The sequence below is a fragment of the Hydra viridissima genome, unplaced genomic scaffold (assembly GCF_058129835.1).
Source record: "Hydra viridissima isolate aposymbiotic clone 2 unplaced genomic scaffold, HvirCarnegie_v1 scaffold_10, whole genome shotgun sequence".
Classification (NCBI taxonomy): domain Eukaryota; kingdom Metazoa; phylum Cnidaria; class Hydrozoa; order Anthoathecata; family Hydridae; genus Hydra; species Hydra viridissima.
The window spans coordinates 15,129,795-15,140,927 of record NW_028324309.1 but is presented as its reverse complement, the minus strand read 5'-3'; the positions used below and the strand labels follow the sequence as shown (position 1 = coordinate 15,140,927).

The window sequence follows — 11,133 nt, the reverse complement described above, 5'->3', positions numbered from 1 at the left end:
GATAGAAAATCTCTATTAACAAAAGATAAATTTTTCGTTTCTGAAGAAGGAATCTTTGTATATCTGTTTCCACGAAACTTTTCTTTTATTATTGTATATTCTGTTTGATAATTGGTTTCTGTTTGACAATTGTTTTCTCTTTGATCCACCCATATTATTTTTTATTTTAAAAAGATGAAAGATATACTATAGCATAAACAATAAATTTTGAATGCAGCTTGAGACAAGAAGCGAATTACGTCAATAAAGCCATCATACTAAACTAATTAACAAGAAGTCGTTGCAGTCTACAACTTTGCACTTAAAAGAGTTGACAAGATAAGTATTTTATGGCTTTTTTATGGTTTAACTTGTTTCTGAAGCGCATAACAACGGAATAAATAAAGGGGGGGGGGGGGGTAAATAAAAAACATTTTATAGCGAAACATTGTAAACAAGTTTTAACATGTGAAACATTTTTTATTAAAATAATTCAACAAAAAATTCGAAATCTGCAATGATTATATTGGTTAAATAATAAAAGTAAAAAAAAATTTTTTTTTTTCACTTTTTTTGGTGTACTACTATCTTAAGTAAACCCAAAACTTACATTCTGCAATGATAACGAATTACATTCTAACAATGATCCCGGTAAAAACAGCAGAGTGTAGCTTCTGGAATTACTTTACAACAACTACCTGCTGGTCTTACCATACCTTTTCATTCATTTGCTGATGTTGATAATGCTGAACATTTGCTGAAAGACAATAAAATTCAAAAAATGTTGGTATTTTTTTTATTATTGTCTTTTCTATTTTTATATTTGTAAAAGCAGAAAACATTCGATAACGAAGCATTCGACTGCATTAAATACTTATAACCAATCAGAAAGTTTATATTTTCATTTGATAATATATATAATTGTCTTTTAGACGAGAGTTTTGATCGAAAATTGGGGAAGTGGTTTGGGTAATTTCGTTAAACGAAATATGAAACTGCTTTTTGACTCAGATTTAGCTAAACAATATAATTTAACAGGTGTGTAACGTCAGAGCAAACGTGGTTTAACAAGTTGATACTGCTTCAGTTACTTTATTGCAAGTAACCTAATTTGTTTATTTATTTTTTGTTCGTCTACTTACTACTAGAAGTTGTGTAAAATTATAAAATATTTTGTTAAATTTTAATTGATTATTGTGTTAATTAATAGATTATTTTTATTTGTTTATTAATATATAACAAATATAATATACTTTTTTATTACTGTTTACTAATTTAATATAAGTAGTTGTCATTATGTTTTTAGTCGCCACAAAGCAGAACTTTGCAATAAAAGTTTGCACACAAGAGAGCCTCAAAAACGAATTAAAATCGTGGTTTAGTAATCCTTGTGATAAAGGAAAAGGTGGCAGAAAAAAAATACAGCATCAACCAGTATAATTAGAGGTCAAAGCCACCGCTACTTACAGCCACTTTTTAAAGCCGTCACTTTTCGTTATAAGCAACAACTAAGCCGCCAAATGAACAATATGTTCAGCCGCAGCCGATTTCAAAGTCACTATATTTGGCAGGAAAAAAGAAAAAGAGTTTAACAACCTAAAGTCGTGTTGTATAAAAGCAACATGTCATTTGGAGCTCTTTTTTTAGTGAGTAGCTTTTCGATTTTCTATATAAATTCTCTTTGAGATGAAATAATAACAAATTACCCCCTCCTTTATGTAATTACATCAACGTCCACCACTTCTTTCATATTTTAAATACTGCGTTTTTTATTCTTGGCTTGTAATTTTTTTTTTTTTATAGCTCTAACATTTTTCAACTTAAATTAGCTAAATTAAACACAGACTTTTTATTACTTAGTAATGGATCGAGAAGAATCTCGTATTTCACATAACAGTTCTTTAAAATACTTGAACATTAAACTGTGTATCTCATTTAAAAAAACAACCACAGATTCATCATTAGTATGGAAATTCTATGGTCAAATATTGACACAAAATTGTAAAGTTATCGACGATGAACATTATTACTGTAGCCAATGTTTTTTAATAAAAAAACAAAAAAGTCGAGTCCTCAGGTGCAGGACATTTATCAATAATTCACAAGGTTAGAATTTCTACGTCCAGCAGTAAAAAGTCATCTATTTCTTGTTCACAAAATATTAACAGAAAAACCGGCCGTTGAAATAAAAAATGCTCAACTCTTACGTAGATAGTGCAGTAGTTCTATAACTAGTTCATCAAAACATGATTTAAGTCAAGATCTTTTCGTTTGGTTTTCTAAAGATCTACTACCAATTTCTTTTGTTGACAATGAAGGATTTAAAAATTTTTTTAAAAAAATTACATTAGGTTAAAACTTCCCACAGGTTTTGCTGTGAGGCAAGTTGCATTTCCTGATATTTATAAATTTTTAAGGCGATCTGTATTGGAAAGTTCAAAAGAAATTGATGCAGCTAGAACTTTATTTGATGGTTGGACTGACAAGTACAAAAAGGTTAATTATATGGATCTGAAGTGTTCCATTATTATTGAAAACTGGCATAAAAAAGTTTTACTCTGGCTTGTTTTCCTTTAGAAACTCATACAGGTGAAAACTGTCATAATTTTATCAAAGACATTGTTCGAGAATGTTTTCAGAGGCATTGTAGAGATATGAGGCTAAATATTGTGCACGAGGGTGCAGCGAATATGATGAAAACCTCTAAACTTTTAGACTCAAAGAATCCACAACATTGTCTGGCTCATATCTTGCATTTAACATTGACATGTGATGGCATAAACAATTGTAACGAAACAAAATGTTTGTTAGAAAATTGCAGTCGAATTGTAACCTGCCTGAACTTCAAATCAACTTTACTTTTAGAGGAATCACATCGTGAAGCAGACATAAAGTTATACAATATCCTTCGAATTCTTGCTGAAGTGAAACACATTGATAATTTAGAGCAGCATTTTCCCATTCAAGTTTATGATAAAGCAAACATGACTGAAGCAAACAATTTAGATATTGTTTGTAAAGGAAAATTTGATTATAATTTCATAAAAAGACAGCATAGAAGTCTAAATTAGCAAATAGTAACAAGATGGAACAATGCTCTCTTTATGATAGGCTCAATTAACCAGTTATTAGATCCTGTAGAAGTTTTACTTAAGAAATGTGGTAGACAATACCTTTGTTTAGATAATGATGAACAAGCCTTGATTACAGAATTGGTTAAATTCTTAAAACCGTCTGAATCATTTGTCCATGTGGTCAGTGCTGGAAATTCACTTTCTTTTTTGCCATGAGTTAAACACAAAGCACTAAAGCTTCTTTCAATTAATTCTTGTGATTTGAATGAAATAAAACAATTAAAGGAATAACGGATGAAAAGTAAAATTTGAGATTTTTTTTGAAACGCTCTAACTTTGCAGTTCATCAATATTTTTTGATAAAATAAAAAAACAGTTCGTAGATTTATAATCAAATAATTTATTTGTGAAATTGCAATTGACACACGATACACCCCTCCACACGTATTCTGTACAGCATTTACATCTACTTTCTTCGAAAAATACTTGATCCGTTGTTTTAATTCATCAACTGAAGTAGCCTGCCTATTGTTCTTATAAACCATTCCCTTCAAAATTGACCAAAAGTTCTCAACTGGACGAAGTCAAGTCAGGCCAAAACACAAAATTACCCTTAGGATGATGTTTTAATATAAAAGGCATCAGCATAATGCACTCTTTCAAATACGCATTTTGTTTCACAGCAAGGCCCGAAGGAACAAAATAGGGTGTTAAGATGCCTCGAGGTGATATTGCTAACCATACCAGCATTTTCTTTTCAAACTTTGCCTTGTACTTGTATTTCACACCACAAGAAACTGCTTTTGGATTGCTTGACCAATACCCAACGTTTGAGTTCTTATCAGAGTGAGAAAATGTGAAGTATGATACATCATCAATTATGAAATCACACCCATAAAATTTTCTACACAATCTGCCATAACATGTTTGTAAATTGGATACTTGCTCAGGAGTACGGCCTGGAATGGTCTGTTTTTTTTGGTGAACAGTATTTGTGTGTTGCTGAATTGTATACACAACGTGAGATTAACTGTACTTGAGCTTTCGAGCGATTTGTCGGGTGGAAATGCCAGAACGACCATCATACTTTTCAACTTGGTAATATTGATTTTAGTCATTATTTTAGCTTTTCAACCAGAACCAACAATACGAAGTTTTGATTTGCTTTTTTCCCACATTAAAATGTATCTGTAAATACATGCTCTTGGGAAATTTTTTTTCAAAAATGATCTACGACAACTTTTCTACCTTCCTTGAAATGCGAATCACAATACCTGTACACACGATCAATCAAACTTTCACGCTTCATTTTGATGTAGTTTACAAAATAGTAAGAACATTTTCATAAAACTTTGCCAGCAACAGCTACAGAGAGTGGGCTCTAAAATAGAAACAATAAATGGATCAGAGCAAAAAAAAAATTCAAAAATAAAAACCGTTAAAAAAATTTTACTGTTCACCCGCTATTGCTCCAAAAAAATTGACCAAAGACTTAAGTTGTTAACTTTTGCAAAAATATGCTGCTTTTTAGAACCAGCCATAAAATTTTATATGCAAGAGATGAAATAAAGGAAAGTTTGTTGGAGAATGATTAAACATAAAAGTAAACCAATTAGATTTAATTCAAGGTATTTTATGTCTATACAACAAATAACATCAATAAAAGAAGTTTTTGTTTCGGAAAAAATTACTGAAACACATAAATTTTATTATAAAAACTATTAGTTTTTTTGTATTATTTAATTGTGGAACATGGAGTAGTTATTTACAACTGTTAGACTTTGAAATATTTTATTAACTCATTGTGTGCGTCTAGTATCATTTGTTTATTATTGATATCACTTTTTATTAAATTTATTTATCTGTTTTTAGTTATATCAGAGTCAGAAAATGATAAAGAATCAAAAACATGTTCAAGTGCTAAGCGACAACTACTTTAGGAGATGAAGAAAAGTGTTACTTCTTCAGAAAAAAGTTATCAAGTTGATTCGGAAGTAAGTAAATTATCTCTCATACACCTACGACAGATGAAGAACTGGATTATTTTGACGAAATCATCATGCAAAGTATCCACACTTAGCAGTGCTTGTAAAAGAGTATTTTAGTATACCAACCTCGAGTGTATCAGTGGAGTCCATGTTTTAATTTACAAGATAGATTTTGAACTCAAAAAGAAGCAATTTAAGTTCGTCCAGCATGAACATGACTCTCTTTATTCATGACAATATCACTTAAAAAACACTAAAATTTGTTTTCCTTTTGTCGAAAAAAAAAAAAAATTATTTCACAGCAATTTGCGCAGCCAGAAGCCAGCAACTTTATTAGTCAACCAGTATCAGCTAGTTGGTCAAGTTGCTTAGCTTTTAACGATCTGATATAAATGTCAGCCAGCAGGATAAATGTTCTAAGCATGGCTTTAAACTCTAAGTATAATTACGGAGTTTTTTTCTAAACACTTTTTATTTATATGAAAAAGAAACTACTAACCTGTTATTTCATTTATAAATAATTACTATTTATTATAAAAAGTTTTTCTAGTTCTATTTCTTAAAGGAAAAGGCTATTAAAAGTTGAACTTCTCCCTTATATATATATATATATATATATATATATATATATATATATATATATATATATATATATATATATATATATATATATATATATATATATATATATATATATATATATATATATATATATAGTGATGTACCGATTCATCGCACAGTGGAGTATTTCACTTGAAAAGTTGAACAAAATTGTTTTATGTTTATTATCTATGTAATATGTAGTAAAAAGAAGTTTAGGGTCATTATATTGTATTAAAAACGATTGGTCACACATGAAATGTAAAAAATTTATATATTAAAACAAAAAATACATTTTTTTATACATCTTACATACTTTACAAATATCTACAACTTTACAACTATTTAACATAATGACAAATAACTAAATTTATAATACTAAAAAGGATAATCACACTTGAAAGATGCATCTAAACCTATACTGGGTTTCTCAATCACTGAACTTAATCCTTAGGTTATATCTGTTGTTAATTATTATTTTTCGTTAAAGGATTAAATCCTATGGTTAATCCGCTACAAGGGGCTAATGATTTGACAACCAAACGTTTGAAATTAACAATCTAAATTTATTATTATAGCCCTACATTTAATCCAAAATAAAATAAAATATTTTTGTAAATGTCAATGCAATCATTTTCAATCAGAATCAATATCTGATATGTCGTCAATCGTCATCGCTTGTGAGTCTTCTAATGTTTCCGGCATCAAGAGTCCTATTGTCTCACTGGAGAACGGTTTTCTTTTTGTCTGGGGCCTTTTTATCATACTGCTTAACAAAGGATCCGAAGTTAGCAGAAGTCTGTTTAAAATATCTCTATAACAGTTTTCTCGCGAAGACTTCCTCGCATAATTCTGTCGATAAAGATGGAAATGTTTGTTTCTGGCTTCGGCTGCTTCTTCTGATAGCTGGCCAATAGGCAGTATAGCCTGTTCAATTATTGTGGTGCCATGTCTTAAAACTTTATGCATAGTTGGCGTCATTGGGTGCCATGCATATAAATCAACATAAAGTTTAGCCATCTCATTTGCAAAATTTTCAAACTTTTTTACATTAATTTGATGCCCACTCGAAATTGCTTCCAAAATGACATTACATTTTTTTATAAGAGTTATATCAACCCATGTGATGCGGGAAGCGGTTAAGGGATCGGCGAAAAATCTTCTTGATGTATTCCCATCATTACTGTTCCCAAATCCAGCCTTAGGAATATCAACCAACAGCCCTAATTCATCTTTAAAGGCATTTTGAATTTTTTTTGAGTTTTGTTTCCGCTACTATTTTTTTATCTTCTTCTGTTCTTGCTTGCCTTTTTTTTTTTTGGTATTTTATACGACATATGCAGCAAGGATTCAAAAAATCTGATTCTTGCGTGCAGTATTGATAGCCCAAATTTCAGTGTTTCACGGCTTTCTGTCGTTTTGTTATTCAAGTCATTAAAATCTTTTGAAGTTTGCCCACACATATAGCAGCTCATTGTTGATATCGTATTTGTAGCAGCATTGCAAACTTTTCCATCAATCATAGTAAAAAGAAATACATGCTTTATTTGCAAATTACCACCAAAAGCGTTTATTATTTCACTTTTTCTCAAGCCATTTATTTGGTTCTCTATGTATTCGATTTCATCATTCGTTACGTCTTTGCACTCCCGAATATAACGGATTCTTATTGGTCGGCAATACCTTGTAGATGATGGTGCTGGGTTTTGCCAAAGCACCTTCTTTTGGTTACCAATATGGCAAATGAGCCGTAGGGGCACAAAAGAACTTTGAAATATGTAAGCGTCGCTATCATCGCTGTTTTGAAGTTTTTGTTTAAACGTTTGTTGTTGCGAGCCATCACAACCCCATTTCGAAATCAATTCTAAATTATTTCTTTCTTTTTCATTTAAATTTTCAATAATTTCATTCATATAACAACATAATCGCCTAGATCTTGTAATTTAATTTCTGAACAAGTTTCTGTAACTGTTATCGATGCTTCTAATGGATAACATTCTTTTTTGGCTTTTTTTATAAGTGAATAACATGGATAGATATTCTTGTTGGCTGCATGAATAATTTCATATTGTTTTTTAGTCATATCAGCTTCCACAAAAATTGACAACGCTTCTGATGGTGTGTGCTTTTTAATGATATCTTCAGTAGTTGTGTCACTTTTTCTATATTGTTTGGCTTTTGTTGGTGTAAATAAAATTTCCTTTATAACGTTAGACGCGTCACTGTTCCCTGCAGCACGTTGACTCATTTGAGCAGCATACATCAACTGCTCACAAGGTATATGTTCCCTTAAAACCCTTGTTTTTCGCCTTCTCGTTGGTGAACTCGATTCACAAAATTCTTTTGACGGTCGGCCGGGTTTTGCTACCGTCCAAGTTGGTAGAGCTATGGTGGTATTGAGCCATTGTTTGTTATTTTTTAAAAAACGCTCTCTTATACGGCTAGCGTTTTCCCATTTTTGTTTAAATTGGAACTTCAAAGGTGAAAAAATGGTTTTTAGTGCACTTTCTTCCTTTGCAGGGCATTTATTTATTTTTTTAAGGTGTTCTAATAAAAACACGAATTTGTCGTCAATTTTTTCCTCGGAACTTTGCTCCAAGACTTCATAAAGTGATTGTCTAGTCATCTTTATTGTGATAGCTTGAGATTCTACAATAAAAATATGAATTAAATTAAATAAAAGTTTTAATCACAAAAAAAATGTATTTGCCTTATTGACTAAAAAAATTAAAAAAATCTTAGGGAGCGTACATTTGCAACTTTTTTTTTTTAAAATGGTAAATAGAATATCTAAGGTTTATGTGAAGCACAAGCTCGTAGCTTAATAAGGCTTAATTGATATTCAAAAACACTTTTTAATATCGTGTATAAAAAAAAAAACGTTAAATTTTTTACATCAAATATAATTGATGAGAAATATGACAGTAACATATAAAATAGCTAAAATAAATATACCAAAAGTATGAGCTTACCTTCTTTTTCAATATCCATTATGATTTTTAAAATTTGTCACTAACCACAAACTCAAAAAACGATTTGTAATAATGCTCGTCAACAGGAACGTTGAAAAACAATTGAATTCATTACCACAATTACTCGACTTTTAAAGCTGCCCCAATAAGGTGGGAGGGAGATGGGTAACCGAAATGACCATTTAGGAATGTAACCTTTATTAAGCTTTACCAATGCACCAATAAAAACAGATTTTGACAAAATTTTGAACATTGACTTTTGATCAACTTTTTCGTATAAATACTCCACTGTGCATCGGCTTAATCGGCTTAATCGGCTTAATCGGCCACTTTTTACACAATCGGAATTGATATCGGCATTGAGCTTTTTTTATTAATTTACCGAATTGCATTACCGATGGCATTTTAATATTTTTATCCTGCATTATGATAATAACTAAATAATAATTAATCTAAACTCTATGCATTACTTACAGGGTTGGCATTAAAGATGTGTAAAGAGAGAAAGAAGGACACTGATGAACAAGAACCAAGACCTGGAAGCTCAATGAGCAATATTAGCCTCTTGTCAAATGAGTCAGATACTTCAATTTCTGAAGGATCTATTATGTCCAGCTCCACACCAGTAAAAAGGTTTAAAAGTAGTGACTTAAATAACTTTGTAGTTAGAACATCAAATGATCAGAAAGGTGCCATAGACATACAAGTTGCCCGGTTTTTTTTTAAGCTCTAACATGTGTTTTAATTCAGTGGAAAATTGTGAGTTTCAGAAACTTTGTTCTCTTCTTCGTCCTGGGTATGTCCCACCAAGCCGAAAGAAACTGGGTGGAGATCTATTAAATTTAGTCTATGATGATCTGTCAGCTGGGATAAAGAACGAGCTGGAAACCAAAGACACGTTGGTAATTTGTCAAAATGGATGGTCTAGTATTCAGAATGACCCAATAATTGCTCACTCATTTTATGATGGAACAAAGAGTTATCTGTAAAACATAGTTGACTCAGGATCAGAAAGAAAAACTGCAGAATACTGCTTCAAAATCATCAATGAAGCTATAGTTAGCATAAAAAATGATTATGATAAGTTTGTATTTGCTTTCTGCACTGACAATGAAGCTAAGATGAAGAAAATGAAAGAGCTGATTAAACAAGAGTATCCTGATATGTTAACATATGGCTGTAATGCACACTATATGAATTTGCTACAGAAAGACGTTTGCAATTCTTTTTCAACGATTCTAAAACAGGTTGTGGAAGTTCAGAAATATTTTAGAAATGTGCATATGGCCCATGGTTTGTTAAAGGAACAAAGTGGATGTATGCCTCAGCTGCCAAATGAAACACGCTGGAACTCTCAAGTTGCCTGCATTGAGACATACCAGAAAAATTATAACTTCTACGTGGAGATCTATGGAGAGAAGATGGAAGATTTTCCAGCCAATATTGGAAAATTAATTGAGAATATAGCCATCAAACGTGAGGCAAGTCGTCTTCTTAGTGAAATTAAAAAATTGGGGATTGCCTTAGACAAGATGTAGAGTGATTCTTGTCATCTCTTTGACGCAGTTCATATCTGGTATTCATTGATAAAGGATGAAGAGCTATCCATATACTATATTGCAATAAAGAAGAGATTTCAAGATGCTGTACAACCCTTTCATATTTTGGCCTACATAACTGACCATCGCTATGTAGATGATTACAAAAGCTTCATTGATAATGATAATGAAAACATTTCAGAACAATGGTTAGAGGACAGGAACCCTGATTTCTTGGGTTTACTATACAAGTTTAACTTGAAGGACAGGGAGGTGTTCCCCAAGCAAATGTTCTCAGAATCACTGAAGATTATCTCTCCATCAGAATGATGGAACATCATGAAAGGAAAGGTTACTAAATCTGAAATCAGGGATAAAGAGGTTTCTGCCGATTTCTGCAGCTTTCTAACTTCTCTACACTCCTGTCCTGCTAGCTCAGCCTCAATTGAGAGATGGTTTTCAACCTTTGGATTTGTCTGGTCGAAGATCAGGAATCGTCTTGGTGCAGATAAGGCAATGAAACTTGTGAAGATTTACAAATCATTTCACAATAGCTCAGCAGCTGACAGCAGCTCCTGTGATGATATCGAATCTGATCAATAAGTAGGTAAGTAGTAGGAAAGATCGTTTTTAACTTCAGAATAACCATCTAAATTCTGAAAAAAATTCAATTTCTATTATTTAAGTGTGACTTATATTTGTTTTAGTTTATTCTTGATGATCCCAGAGGAAGTGTTTAACTGGAAATCTGTCAAAAACATCTGAAAAGCTGACAAGAATTGAAAATTATTGTAATAATCAAACAAAGTAAAACTATGTAAGGAGAATTTTATTTACAGTTCTTCAATTTAATAAGTTTTCCTTGTAAAAGCTCTTTTCAATAAATAAATATAACTATTACCCTGTGTTTTTAATTATTATTTTGAAAAAATTAAATGTATAAAGATAGTTTGAATGCAAAATAGGTATTATGTCTTTCATT

General features: G+C 31.2%; 1 long non-coding RNA gene and 2 pseudogenes across 1 annotated transcript; 2 read left to right on the top strand and 1 right to left on the bottom strand.

Annotated features, from left to right (window-relative positions):
- Nucleotides 1-1,841: 1,841 nt before the first annotated feature.
- On the top strand, nucleotides 1,842-5,288 carry LOC149883325 (uncharacterized; annotated as a pseudogene).
- Nucleotides 5,289-8,165: 2,877 nt separating this feature from the next.
- On the bottom strand, nucleotides 8,166-8,818 carry LOC149883324 (uncharacterized). The gene is made up of 2 exons (XR_016456671.1): nucleotides 8,614-8,818; nucleotides 8,166-8,290 (listed from the first exon to the last, which is right to left on the bottom strand). It is a non-coding gene; the product is annotated as an uncharacterized LOC149883324 (long non-coding RNA).
- A 968-nt stretch (nucleotides 8,819-9,786) lies between these two features.
- LOC145189018 (uncharacterized) lies at nucleotides 9,787-10,976 on the top strand (annotated as a pseudogene).
- The last annotated feature ends 157 nt before the right edge of the window (nucleotides 10,977-11,133 follow it).